Below are 397 nucleotides of genomic sequence, written 5' to 3'. Positions count from 1 at the left end.
CTGTCAGCCTCGATGTATGGGGCTGACACCCTACCCACTGAGCTATGGGTACTGCCCCTTTTTTCTATTTTTTATAGAACCAGTTTTTCAGCCATTTTCACCACTTTGTTCTGTGAATCATAATAATAATACTTGTACATAACATTTTTGAGTTTTTAATTAATGTTATAATTAACTTAACCTTTGTAAGAACCTTAGAAAAACTTTGTGAATAAACAAAACAGACACTAGTATGAAATCTGACATAAGAGAGACAATATACAGTTCTGTAGGGACAAAGTAGATAGAATCACAAACTTTTTTTTTAACATAGAGATAAGGAATTCATTTGGTAGGACTGACCATGTTGAGTTTTACAATGATAATATATCTCTAGTCTTTTTTTTTTTTTTTTTTT

Source organism: Otolemur garnettii, unplaced genomic scaffold (assembly GCF_000181295.1).
Source record: "Otolemur garnettii isolate 467f Iridium unplaced genomic scaffold, OtoGar3 scaffold00048, whole genome shotgun sequence".
Classification (NCBI taxonomy): Eukaryota; Metazoa; Chordata; class Mammalia; order Primates; family Galagidae; genus Otolemur; species Otolemur garnettii.
This window is presented reverse-complemented; position numbering follows the sequence as displayed.